This window comes from Heliangelus exortis, chromosome 1, assembly GCF_036169615.1.
Source record: "Heliangelus exortis chromosome 1, bHelExo1.hap1, whole genome shotgun sequence".
NCBI lineage: Eukaryota > Metazoa > Chordata > Aves > Apodiformes > Trochilidae > Heliangelus > Heliangelus exortis.
In genome coordinates, this window is record NC_092422.1 from 49880341 (window position 1) to 49892560 (window position 12220).

At 39.0% G+C, this 12220-nt stretch overlaps 1 protein-coding gene across 5 annotated transcripts in view; it reads right to left on the bottom strand.

The window, feature by feature from the left end:
* Positions 1–12220, bottom strand: part of ABCC4 (ATP binding cassette subfamily C member 4 (PEL blood group)) — a 147366-nt gene that overhangs the window by 44884 nt on the left and 90262 nt on the right. The window lies entirely within an intron of this gene.

Sequence of the window (12220 nt, forward strand, 5' to 3'; positions counted from 1 at the left end):
ACAATAGAAACAAAATAAAAAAAATATTTGCCAGAAGAATTCAATTTAAAACAAGTATAAAACTATTTAACACTATTGAAACACTTAAATATTTAAACATAACTACCAAATTTAACAGCGGATGCATTGTATAACATATGAGAGACACCTTTAAGCCACTTGCAGAATTAACAGTAATATCTAAATTGATTAATTGTGCAGTTTATTGTTTCTTTTGCATTATTTGTTCTTTAAGAAATGTCTTTACAAAACTGGCTGACAACATTACTGTCTATCTTTGTGGACTATACTGTGACTGCTAAAAAAAAGTGATGGTTGATTAATGAAATAGACAATTGATCTTTAATGGACTCAAGTGATCTGGTGAATCAGGGATATGTTTTTTCACTACAGGTAAAAAAAAACTGTTGAAAGTCTGACTTTGAGTTGAAAGACTTGACAGCTGGAGGAGTGACGTTCAACACAGGCTTGTAACTTTTTCCTAAAAACTTAGTCCCATTTAGAAAGGAAACGGTATCAGAGAAAGTGGGACATGTTACAAATGAGAAGAAAATCTCAGAACACTGCAGGAAGTGTTGTAAGAGGATAGTTTTACCATTTACTTCAGAATATGAGATGAACAGCTGGGCTAAACTTGAATTTACTCTGAAAAAAGTACATATATTGTGGGATGAAGCTTTGTTGCTTAGGACAGTGGAACCTGGCTCAACTTTCTGAATTAAATCTCCCATTTCCTGCAAACCACGTCACATTATTCACACCAAACTTTCAGTTTGAATGAATGATGAAAAGTCCATTCAAATGGACAAATTTCCTTCAGAAGCCCAGCTGTGTATGTATGTATGCCAGAAGTCCTGGCACACTGAAATTAGGGTGTGCACATTTCCTATTAAAAAAAAAAAAGGGAGGAAGAAAAAAAAATATACAAAAAATACACCCCCCTTGTACAAAAAACAGGCAACTGAAATTCTAGTTCAACATTGAATTCCTGTACTATTTCTAAAAGGCAATTTTACTGATTGCATTGGGGCCACCTTCTTCATCACCACATATGACACACAAATAGATTTCAGCTGATTTTTGTGGTTGCTAGATTTTTGCATGTCAAAAGTGCATTTGCCACCACTGGGTCCCAAGAACACGTGTCTTACAGGAAAAAAAAAAAAAAAAAGGCTTACATCCCTTTGTGCACCAAGTAGGAAAAGTTAAGTAACACATCAAGTAAGGTTGGATACCAGGGAGCTACCTGGAGTTTCAAACATTTCTGATGGAAGTGCCTGCTGAACTTCTGGTAGCTTCCACCCACACACCCTAAAAGCCAAAAGTGAGGCCAACCTTTTCCCCTACATCTACTTTTTCTTGAGGCTTTACCCTAATTTCAGCTGACCAAAGAGCAAACCCACACACTTTACACTGTGTGAATCAGCATAATTTAGTCTTCAGCTCTAGGCAAGATCCTACTTAGGTCACGACAGAAAACACATCACTGTAACAGCCTAGCACCTCACGGATCCTGGAAGCACGTTATTGTGTCTCATAAATCTATTAAGGAGAAATGCTATACAGAAGGAGGTCTAGATGAAGCTACATTTCTCCTCCGCTGTTCAACTGTGGGTTAAGGTGTTGACAGCATCATGTTGTTTGACCTTCCAGATACCTACAGTAGATTGCAAATGTTTTACCTAGATTTCATCACAGGTAGGCATGGTGGCAGCGAGAGTGCAGGGTATTTCACTTGGATAAATTATGCAGGTGATTATGTCAGCACAAAGCAAAACAAAGCAGTGCTGCCATCAGTCTTTCTCTCCCTCCTACTTCTCCAGTGTCTTTTAAAACCCCATATGCGTATTTAGTTTTTATTGTGGGATGAGAAGAAGGGAAATAAAGACTCCTGACCTACTCTAAATTTTTTCCTGTTTAGATCCCTGTTTTACCCAGTACTGCTTGTTGCCTTTGCCAAGCCTGTCAGTCATCCACACGCTAGCTAAATTCTAAAAGGTCCTTCACCTCCATCCTAACAGCAAATGGAGATAGCAGTATGGTCCTTCCTTCTGACAGATCACTCCCAAATCTGCTTTACATGCCTGCTAACTTTCCCTTCTCCCTCCATCACTTCCTAGACAGTCACAAAAAAAGAAGCGTCTGAAGAACTTCTGCCTCCTCAAACCATCACTGCAACCCTGAAGTGAAGCATCGAGAAAAGATTCTTCAAGGAAAATAATTCCAAAGAAAATAAAATGCTTCTTGACAAAAAAATAAAACCCCCCAAGATGAAGTTTTAGTGATGATAATTGACAATATTTTGCAAACTGCTGGTGCAGTAGGGAGTAGGACTATGAGGATACAACTCATAAACAAAGCCTTGCTACGGCGAAAACACAGGGAAGGAAAAGATGGTTAGGATGACTAAAGTAAAAATCTGACACCGCCTTTGGAAGGAATTTTAGATGAGCCTGCACCACCTTATCATTAAAAAAATTTATGATAGGGTGGATCAGTCATGTGTGTTGTTTTTTTGGAAAACCAAACTTGCATATAAATTAACTCTTAATGAAGTAGTCTGAAAGCCAGACACAACCACTTGCAGACTATAATCATGTAGTTACTTTGTGAGGTAAGGCAAAGGCTTTAGAGTTCCCTAGTTTCACAAGAGACAACTAACCCCTTCAGCTGGACACTTCTAGTACAGTCATTGTATGCAAGCAGAAGAACCCAAGATAATCAGAAGGCTGATGATAACGATAGCATGAGCAGTCTGACTGCTTTCCTCTCTGGAGACAAGCAGCGAGCTAGGCATTCACTTTGACAGGAAGAAATGCTCAGGACTGGATATCCAGACCTTGTCTAGCAGAATCTGCTTACAACTGAAAATTTTAAGCATGCAAGATTTCTCAATATAAAGAAGTATGTCCTGCAAAAAATCAGCATCTTCTACTGTATTTCTTAATTTTAGTGTTTAAAATCCTATTTAATGACCATGCAGAACACAACGGCCAAATTAGAAAAAAAAATAGGAGCTGAATAGTTTATAGCTACCTGCACAGTATTGGAAACAAGGTCACCTTACACAAAAGCCTACAGATGCACAAGCCACCAAGTCTGAAAAGCCCTGGATGCAGAAATCTGATTTGTGCCCTAATGGAGCCATATTGATCAACATGCACCTTCCAGTTTGCTTCAGTCTCCCTGAAGAAAGAAGAATCTTCCACTCCCAGACTGCACATACTCTACCCTGCATCATTCTCTTGCTTGCCAGAGTCCCCAGAGATTTTCCTCATGCTTTGGTCAGCCACTCCATTTTTCCTCAAGAAATCTCTTGTATTACCCTCCCAGTGCAGCAAATATATCCTCCTATGAACCTCTGGGGAAGTGAATGCTCTGATCAGCACATTCACTTGCGAAACATGTGCTTTCCTTTCATCTTCTGATGACCTACATTTTCCTAATTCTTGTATGTGCTGAGAGGGAAATCCTGGAGTTTCTATCTCAAATAGAGGTCTTGCTCTAAGAAGAACCAGGTATTTCTGTACCACAACCATAGAACAGAAGATCATTTAACGCAAAGTAAAGAAACAATACAGGAAAAAAAAATCTGGAGAAATATGGGAATTACATGCTATAAGCCATACATAAACCACAAGCTATAATATTTTCTCTTTCTTGCAGAAACTATGCCATTTATATGATGTTACAAATTTTACGACAAATTGTAAGCTGCTGGAAGCCCATGAGTAAAGTTGACAGGACAAAAATGCAAAAGCAAAATTAAGAGAGCTGAAGATGTCTCATAGGAATGTTTACCACTCCATCCTACAAACGACTGCCATCTCATTTCAGTTATACCCTAAGCTCAATATTTCATGTTTGTCTCAAGTACTTCTTTGAAAAAGGCAATCAGCCTTTACAAAGAGATGTTTTGAACACCCCAGGTCTGCCAGCACTTTGTTCCAGTGGGTAGGTACTATCACTTCTTAAAGTCCTCTATTGGACTTTAAACACCTATTGATCACCTTTGTCTTTTCTCTAAACAGACAGAACAATCAGATTTTTGAGGTCCTCCAATTTCTTAACTTTTCTTTTTTCCTGTAAATGGACCTTAAAAATTGTTACAACATCTTTTATAAAATATATGCATAATTGGCACTATGCAGCTGTGTGTCTGCCTAAGTGCCCAGTGTCATTTGTGATGCTCAACTGTGTTTAACAGCTATGCAGGAGCAGCTGCCATCTCAGGAACCATGCCATCCTGAACTTGCAGCTGGTGACCTGGTAGGATCTCTAATGCACAAGTAGAGAGCCCCAGGGTTGGGATTTCAGGCTCAGAAACCTGAATGTGGGAGTCCGCTCGTGACCTACATAGCAAGGTTCCCATCCTGTTTGGCTGAGTTCAGCTAACTTTTAAGTGGATCCCTTGTTATCCTATTTCTCAATACAGTTCACCAATTGTATTGACTGGATGCCCTCTGACTACAGCAAAGCATCTGAAGCCCAACAAGCAGATACCTACATTTTGACGACTGACTCTGTAGTCAAAGCCCACTCAGGAACTGTGGTGTTCCTTGACTGGTTTTACCAATATTTAAGCAGCAGTCAAACACACCTACCCTCCAAATTCCTACTCCTTGGACCCCAGTATGCATTCCCAAGGGTTGTGTTAACCCATGGATACTGCCATGAAGCCATACAAGTATAAGAATAGCAGCAGTGCATATCCTGCATATTCTGAAATTCAAGTTTGCAACCTTAACTGCAATAACTTATGGCACCCTCAGCCAGGTTGGGCTGTCTGAAGTAAAGCCAGGCCAAAAAACTACAAAACCCTACTCTGTTCATACTTGCTTGGCATCACCCTTCCTCCTCTTCCCCTCCCCCTGACTGAAATTATTTCCTTGTTGGCTCTGCCAAACAACTGCACGCAAAGTCGATCCCTAATTCAGTTCTGACATTTTCTTTTTTTCCTTGAACACTTTTTAAAAAAAAAAACAAACAACAAAACAACATGCTTTTTCAAGCCAGACCATTTGGACTGACTGCCCTGCAGCTCTGTTAAAACACAACTGCAGAGGCTTCTGGTTGAACTGGCACACCAGAGGACAGGCTTCCCCAGGGAAGAGACATTGCAACCAGCAGATGAGAATGATAAAGACTTCACTTGGGCCAGCTGCATCCAGCAGAGCACACTGAACCACATCATAGATTTTTTTTGTGTGTTTTTCTCCTTTATTACTAAATAAAAGAAAAAAAAAGGAAACATCTAAATAGAAATGCATTACCTTTGGACTGTAATCTCAGTACATAAACAGTCCTACTTTGTTTTACTCATTTAAAGTGGCAGAATTGAAATATGTAGTCTTATCTTTAAACTACCTTTTTAATAAAATTTATGGTTTGGGGTTTTTTTAATAATTGGTTAAAAAAAAAGTACCTATGGCTGTTTCTACTATTGCTTGCACCAAGCTGTCAAGAACAGATTTGTCTCAGGAGAAAAAAGCAATGAGGACTTAGGAGTACAGGAGAAAGAGTGTTGCACATAACTCCAATATTCAAAAGACATCTCAGGTGTGGTCCTTTTCTAAAGCAACCACTGACAGCAACCTTTGACAAGAATGACAGCTCTCAGCCAGTGTTAATTTAGCTATAGCAAAATGTGCATCCCTGAGTAAACTGGGAATATAAAGTCAAGACAACCGAAGCATGGAAAGAAGAAAAAAAAGACACGGTTGGGAAAGCAATGAAAATTGCAATTTCAGATAATCTGAATGAAAGAAAAAAGTAAGAACTAAATACCACTACCTCTCAAAGCTTCAAAAACAGCAAGCTTGTCTTATCTTCTGCGAGGTATCCTCTCCTTCTCTGAATCCTGCTATTTGCAATTAGTCAACAAGAAGTTACCTAAGTCATGCCACTGCAAACAGGCAGAATATATCTGTCAGATATACCACAGAAATGTACTCAAAATTCCCAGTCACATCCTTAATGCTAGCACCTTCTCTTTCTTCTTGTCTCTATAAGAGAGTCTTTCTGGATCATCGTTTTTCTAGGCAAAGAAGTGTATGCTTAGCTCCTCAGGGCAAATGTTTTCTGTGCCACCAACACATTCATTTGACTTGGCGTGCATTTTGCCATTAAGTGAGAAGCCTTAATATTTGTTTGACATCACAGACAACTGTGTCCAATTGTTCTTTTAATAAGTGACCTTATAATAAAAAGGGTGTTTTCTTTAATATGTTGGCATTGCTTCCATTCTCTTGTATTTAAACAGCATCCGGTCACTCATTTCTTACCCTACAGCAAGGCCTAGAAACAGGCTCTCTGGGCACCCTGGCCCAAGAGACTTAACTATCTTTTGCAGGTTTCAATACCTATAGCAGCTCTCAAAAATCACAGTCCATATGTTGTCTAAGACTTCCAGATATTGATGCTTTTGAAACAGATGCATAATCAAGCTTGGGATTTGGTGATTCTGCCAGACGCTCAAAATATTCCTTGAAAACTCTGCATTCTATTCCTACATCATATAGAGGTTATTTTCCTTTTTATAACTAATTCTCTTCATTCCTCTAAGAAGTTAGTTGCCACAGTCACAAGTTCCAGCTAAAAAACATTCTCCATGAGAAGACAAGCTTCTATCAGTGTCACAGCTATGGCCTTTGCTTATCTATCTATCTATCTATCTATCTATCTATCTATCTATCTATCTATCTCTACATGCAGCTCCTGCTCCTACCCACTGTACATGGAAACCAATACTGTCAGGCAAAAAAGGACAGAGCCAATACCCCTTCTTGTAAATGTCTATGGACAATATATTTTTCTGTTTATAAGCACTTAAAGCTTTAATAAGACCTCTAATTTTATATTCCCAGATGCTTTTCTTCTACAGGACCACGGACCTCTAGGCAGTTGGGCACAAAACGTGTTCTCAGTGATTTGGGCAGCAAGGCACAACTTGGCAATGAGTATCTATGAAACAGCAAGAGGTGCTATTCTTGAAGCTAAAGAGAGTTAGTTATAGCTTAATTGTATCTCCCTATAAAATCATATAAAAAGCTGATATATTTCATTGTTGAGCAGTGCTAGGTTTGTTGTATTCTCCCATAAATGTCCGCAGTCCCTGGCTGTATTCTTACATTGACCTTCTCCCAAGAAAAAAACCTGCACACACAAAAAAACTATTCATATAAAATATAGTGGTCTTTGTACCATGACAAATATGTTATATCTTCCTGCAGAACACCTCAGGTGCCAAGCACAATTTGACATGGCAGCTTGAGGAAACAGCATTAATCAGAGAGTGTAGCACATGCACACACATGCTTTGTTTTCTCAACAGCTCTTGCCAGAACCTGCCTGAAACAATGCAGAAAAATGTCTGGTAGCAGCCAACCTCCTCGAAGTTACTCCTCTTCTCAGGTAGAGGAAGGCATCTCTTTCTGTTGTATTAACTTAAGAGATTTTGTGACCTATATGCAAACAAGGATTCAAACACCCCCCACTACCATCAAGTGTGGTCACTTTGCTGGCTGTTCCACTTCCTTCAAGATTCTCAGAGCAATGCAGATTCTTATATTGCTGCTATCTGTCCCTGCTGCCAAATTAATGGTCTTTTTAAAAGGAAAATAAAGAATGGCTTGACAATTTCTGCTCCCCTTCTACCACTTAGATGCCATTTCCAGAACTTCTCACCAGCTGCATAAGCCCAAGACAGCCCCACAGAGCACAGACCCTGACAAATCAAAACATTTGATTCAAGAACAGGTACTTTTCTCTCTGGCACTACTACAAATGGTGCATTTCCTACTTTTTTCATATGTTTAGTACTTTATCAGCAGAGGCTGATTCACCAGTATTCATCCTCAGCCTAATCCCATTTGAGAACTTTTAAAATATTTTTTTCTTTCAGTGATAATAATTACTTTTTTTCCATAAGAAGGGGCATCATATACAGAGACCTTAATACAAAAAAAGAGAACAAATATCTTACTGTTTTCAAGCTATTAGATTGCAGGAGGCAGATCATTCAAGGCTAATACAAGATTATGCAAAAAGTGGATCGTAAGATGACTGGGAAGGGACAGGCCTTTTGAGACCTCCAGTACAAAACTGAATACTGGGGTACTGAAAAGGGAATGGCCCACAGAAAACTACAGCCTGAGAAAGACCACTGGCTTAAGCAGACCACAGCTGTGACCCTGCATGGCATTAACTCGTGTCCCTACCTATGGCCTAGTTCATTAACTTCTTTGCTAAAATATTGCCCCATTTCTGTGAGGAATTTCCCTGAGGGATGCCATCCAGAGGGACCTTGACCAGCCTGAGACCTGTGTAGGCTCATGCAAACTGCATGAAGTTCAACAAGGCCAAGTGCAAGGTCCTGCACAAGGGTCAGGCCAATCTCAAGCACAAATACAGGCTGGGCAGAGAATGGACTAAGAACAGACCTGAGGAAAAGGACCTGGGGGGGCACAGGTTGATGATAAGCTCAGCATGACCAATGCATGCTTGCAGCCCAGAAAGCTACCCATATTCTGAGCTGCATCAAAAGAAGAGTGGCCAGCAGGTCGAGGGAAGTGATTCTCCCCCTCTATGCTCTGATGAGACCTCACCTGGAGTACTGCATCCAGTTCTGGAGCCCCCAACACAAGAAGGACATGGAACTGTTGGAGTGAGCCCAGAGGAGGGACACAAAGGTGACCAGAGGGCTGGAGATACTCTCCTATGAAGACAGACTGAGAGAGTCGGGTTGTGCAGTCTGGAGAAGAGAAGTCTCCAGGGAGACCACCAGGGAGGCCTTCCAGTACCTGAAGGGGGTTTACAGGAAAGCTGGGAAGGGACTAAGGAAAACTTTTCAGAAGTTTATTTATCAGAAAATATCAACAAAGACACACTACATTAAGTAACTGATACAAGGACTGACCCTAAAATCTGGACTTGCAACGAGAAAAATAAAAAATTGTTTTTCTTGGTATTATGCTGTATTTAACAGGAGAAACTGAACCAGGTATGAAAGCCAACACGTTTTCAGTTTTAGAAGGCAATATTGAAAAGCATTATTTCAGCACAGAACCACTTTTCATAGTAAGAGAGCTCTGCATTAGACTGATTCCAGAACCCAGTAAGAAAAACAGAAAGTAAAAAAGACTTAGGGACATGATTTGGGAAGAAAACGCATTAACTCAGCATTCTGTTCTTTCACAGAGAAGGAACAGCCATTACAAAACCCTTGAAAAAGCCTTTCTTAACACACACATTTTTACTATTTCAAGAGAGCAATCCAAATGAATCAATTTTTAAAAATCATACAAAGCTATTTTCTAATGTAGATGTGACACAAAGAGGCATTATTTCCCCAAAGACACGTGACATTCAGTTCCCAGCTGAACTCTCATGTTTTGCTGTACGAAAATGCCCACACTGCAGCCTCTACCTTTTGAAGAACAAACTTCTCTGGAGTTTCCAAATCAGCTGCAGAGTTCACCAGACAGCCACATACCAACTTCAGCAAGACAAGAAGTTCTTATGTTCTCCATGAGATGCACACATAGCCCTGGCAGCATATTTCTATAAGATGCAGTCTTTTTTTCACTAAAGATAATTCCTTGTCCCACGTGTTTGTTTTGGGTATAAATATGCATAGTAATTTAACATGCACCAGCTATGTGGCTTAGTAATTCAAATTACCTCCAAGTTTCTCCTTCCTTCTTGAATCAAAAATAAAATCTCCAGTCTCTTTGCAAAACAGAGAAATCCTAATTTGTTTGTAAGCACACACTGTCCTATCTATAGTATATCAGTAGTTTAAGGCAATCTAGAAGATTTGTACTTATCACCATTTGCAACAGGATTGTTACACTCTATGACTGACAGCAGAATTAGAAGATTTCCAGTTACTGTGAAGTGTTAGAAATGTTAATAATCTTTAGAAGTCTTAAAATAATAATCAGTTTGAGCTACAGTTGTGAAAGGTTGCAATAATGGTTAAATACCTAGAAATAATAATAAGATTTTCTACTCTGTCACCAAAAGCAGTAGTATACATAAACAGATTGGAGAAAAACTGCAGGACACAAGTTCACTTACACAGGACACAAGTTCACTTAAATCAGAGTATTTCTTTGCCCCCTTTCACAATAAGAAAAGCAAACACGAAAATACCTTCCAGCAGATATAAAAAGCCCCAGACAAAAGGACACTCTCTCTTTCTTTCTCTCTCTCTCTGGAACTTTTACAAATTCCACCTTAATTGAAAGGGGGAAAATTTCCACATCACACAGAACTGAGGCACATCACTGGACTTTCATACAGCTATCCTGCTTTCTACTAGCTGAAAATGCATCGAGAGTAATCTGATCAAGAAAAAAGAGAAGTCAACTTGGAGAAGAGCAGATTTGAACCTGACTGAAATTTGCTATTTACAAGTTCCAGTTGAACATACCAAAATACTGCAGGAACAACTACATTTTTGTCTTCCTACCACTAAGCCACTATCTGTTCAAAATGTCAGAGAAGAGGAAGATTTCATCTCACAATGCTCACATGCCCTTGACAAAGAAATACAGAAGACAGAATTCCTGAGTACCATATTTAAAACAGCAGTTTTCCACATTTCCTTGAGTAAATGGAAGGAAAAGCACAGTAACAAAATTATCTACATATTAACTATATACACAGAAAAGTATAAAATGGAAAGAAGAAAGATTTAAGAAAAACAAGAAAAGCAGACAAGTGGTTAAAGAAAAGGAAGCAAGTGGCAAGAAAGTAATGACATCACATTTTTCAGTATTATTTTTTCTTCTTTCTCATGTTATATAATTGGTTACGTTTTCAGATTTTATTAATAGCAAGTAAATACAAACCCTAGAATATTAAAAAAGCTACCTCATGCTTCCCAACTAACTCGTTTTGTTAGTGCAGTGATACCTGTTTCCTTGACACTGACACATGGAGAACTCAGGCATCTACAGAATCTTACCAAGATCCTACAAATTAATGCAGATAGGAAAAGTAGATAAGGTAAGGGAAAGGACTGGACTGGATTAAATGACTGCTATAGTAAGAACAGAACTTCAGCCTTCCCTAGAGCACCAGGAAACACGTCCATGTAAACAGGAATCCACTTATTTGCAGGGACTCCCAATTGTGTTTTTTCCTACACACATACCAACAGTCTGAGTAAATACACAGTCTGTATAATGCAAGACACTTATATTCAAAGGCATGGGATGACAGGTACAGAGTAAAGACCAGCAATAGCTTTGGGATAGATTATCTCACCATCAAGAAGACTAATTGGCTACTGGGATTTAACAACCAAGGCATTCAAAGACAGAGGAATGAAAGGTCAATAAAGAACTGCATTATTTAGACAAGTGTCTGCTCAACTCACAGCTCCTGCATGTTGCTCTTGGAGACACAAGTGCAACCCAAGCCTTCTCTATCTCCCACCCTTCTATTTTTTTTTCTACCCCCCCTCCTTTTTTGGGCGGGTAGGGAGAAGGTGGGATGGTGATGACCAAGCAGACAGAATGGGCCATTTTTTTAGTTGGTTGGTTGGCTAAACAGCAAAGTGTATAAACTCTTGATTTTGAAGAAAGTAGCAAAACTGAAAGCATATGTGAATATCAAATGACAATACCAAAAATTAGGATTTTATCATGATGAAAATTTTAACCTGTTCTGCAACTAGTGCTCAAAAGTAATCAAAGAAAAAATATGAACCTCTACTATTTTTCTTTTATGTTTTAATTGGTCTTCCATTACACACTAGCAAGATGCGCTGTAGCATGTGACTTGGGAACGTACACTTAGACCAGTTCCACAGAGAAAAAGTTTGGTGAGATTTCAGTAGTCAACTGTCACCAATCAAGTGGGTTTTGAAATATATTTATTTATTTATCATCTAAATTTTAGCACAGCTTACAGAATCTGGTGATTTAACTATTAAAATAAACTACCAGGTTTCAGCAGAAGGGAAACCAAAAGGTGTCTTCAAGATACAGGTCTATTCTACTTACTAGGCTAAAGAGGATATGCTGACATTTAACATGTATGCCACCCTGGCTATTTTCTGACAACATATTTATTATCATATTTTCCAAATGCACACATGCAAACACACAGAAAGAACTATTATTTTATGAATAAAAATCTCTTAAGGCTCACACGGTTCATACATACAAAACCTGGCTAAACTGGAAAAAAAAAACCAACAACGCAACAA